Raw genomic sequence first — 2,375 nt, 5'->3', positions numbered from 1 at the left:
AAGTGGATGGGCAGCCCTGCTTCCTAGTCTGTCTTAATCTGGGAGCTGTACTGACTCCTGTCCACTCAGGGTAACACTTACGGCATTTGACACACCAGTGGCACAGCTTTCAGTATCACAGTAACCCACAAGTTTTCTCAGTACAGCAAACTAACCGACAAGCACTATGAATTAGGACAATGTTCTCCTGGAACACAAATCCCTGCCAATTTAGTTTGTAACTCTAATAGCAATTAGTCTTTGCACCAATTCAATTCAATGAAAACCACCAATCAGCTAAGTGAAAAGAATAAATCATCTTACATCTGCTTGGTAATCAAACCAAGACAACTTATCTCCTGGAATCCACCCACTTCAGACAAGAAGCTCCAAACACATTGTACTGGGAAAGTCTATCATTGGGGACTTCTCCAAATTGTTGGGGAGTAATGGTGTCAGTTTGAGGGCTAAGATGTGTCTGATTGAAGCTATGGGGTGTTTGATCACTTGATATGCATCTGAGAGCTGGACATTGAATAGGGAGGTCAGAAGAAGAATTGATGCTGTTAGGCTCTGGTGTTGGAGAAGAGCAGTGAACATCAGTGGACTACCAAAAGAACAAATAAATTCATCTTGGAGAATGCGCGGCCAGAGTGCTCTTTGAAGGAGGCATGGATGATGAGGCTTCAGCTCACATAATTTGGACATGTTCGTAAGAGGGGTTATTTCTTGGAGGAATGCAATCATGGAGCAGAGATGTTTAGTGCAGTCCTTATCACAACAATGTTATTGTTATTGTTGTTATGTGCCATTGAGTCACTTGTGACTCATAGCGACCCTATGTACAATGCAGGTCTGCTGTTCTTAGAGTTGCTATGAATCTTACTGGACTCGATGACACCTAACCACCACAACAGGACATGTCTTCACGTTGATTTCTTGAATCAAAAACTTTCCTCATTTCTTATCTTTCAATTTATCAGCCTTTGACGTGATATGCCACACATCTGAGACCTTCTAGTCATGGAAGTATAAGAGTATGTTCATAGTGTATCCCATTACATGTATGGCATTCGAAAGCTCCACCTTGGAAGAGTTGTTATGTCCTGTCGAGTCACCTGCAACTCATAGCAACGCTATGTAATGCAGCTCCGAAGTCTACCCTGTCCTGAGCCAGTATCACTGATTCTGACACACCTAACCCCTTTCCTCAATTACTGTATGAATCCATCTCATCCAGGGTCTTCCTCTCCTGCGCAGTCATTTCGCCCATCCCAGAATGACAACCAGTTCCGAGGACCAGTCCCTTCTGGCAACATATCCAAAGTATGTGAGATGGAGCTTCAACATCTTAGCCTCCAAGGAGAAACTTTTTGTTTTTTACCATCTGCAACAAAACCTTCTTTGTTTTCTTGGTGGTCCATAGCACGTTCAAGATACTTCTCCAGCACTACAACTCAAAGGCATCAATTCTTCTATAATCTTTGGTCATTGTCCAGCTCTCTGATGCATAACAAGTAATGGCGAAGACCATGGCCTGGATTAGGCACACCTTAGTCTCTTGACTGACATCATTGCTTTTCAGTACTCTGGAGAGGTCCTTGACAGCAGATTTTCCCAATGCAATTTGTCTTTTGATTTCCTGACTGTTGGTGCCAAGAGTGTTGACTGTGGAGCTGAGCAAGCTGTAATTATTAACAACCTCAATCTCTTCTCCATCCATCATGGTGTTACCAATTGCCTCAGGGGTGAGAATATTTGTCTTCTACATGTTGAGCTTCAAGCCATATTGAAGATTACAGTCCTTGACCTTATTCAGCAAGAGCTTCAGGTCCTCTTCACTTTCAGCAAGTAGGGTTGTGTCATCTGCATAACATAGGTTGTTGATGAGTGATGCCACATTCCTCCTCAGAAAGCCCAGCTTCCCGAACGATCTGTTCTGTATATAAATTGAAAATGTATGAAGACAGGATATATCTCTGATGCAATCTCTCCTCTTGCGATTTACAGCCTCTGAAAACCCGCTGCAGGGTCAGCTATGGGTTGGTTCTCACTCAACAGCACACAACAACAGTAACTAATAAGGAGGCTTTGGTGGCTGTAGTCTGCAGAGAGCTACACTGCCAACTTAAGGCAATACCTGTCTGACAGTTTGAATCTATAAATGACTCTTGTAGAACTTGTACAATTGTAGGATAATCTCCTCTCATGAGAATTACCGTCTTCTAGAAAATCACTGGCTAGTCAGCTATTAGTTATTTTCAATTCAACAGAATGGTTTTGAGCTTGGGTTTTTTGTTTTTGTTTTGTTTTTTTTATTATTATTATTTTATTAGTGTGTGTGTGTGTGTGTATGTGTGTGTGTGTGCGCGTGCGTGTACCGTCAAATCAGATCT

Source organism: Elephantulus edwardii, unplaced genomic scaffold (assembly GCF_000299155.1).
Source record: "Elephantulus edwardii isolate Elephantulus edwardi_28Jun2011 unplaced genomic scaffold, EleEdw1.0 scaffold00478, whole genome shotgun sequence".
Classification (NCBI taxonomy): domain Eukaryota; kingdom Metazoa; phylum Chordata; class Mammalia; order Macroscelidea; family Macroscelididae; genus Elephantulus; species Elephantulus edwardii.
Note: the sequence above shows the minus strand (reverse complement) of the source record.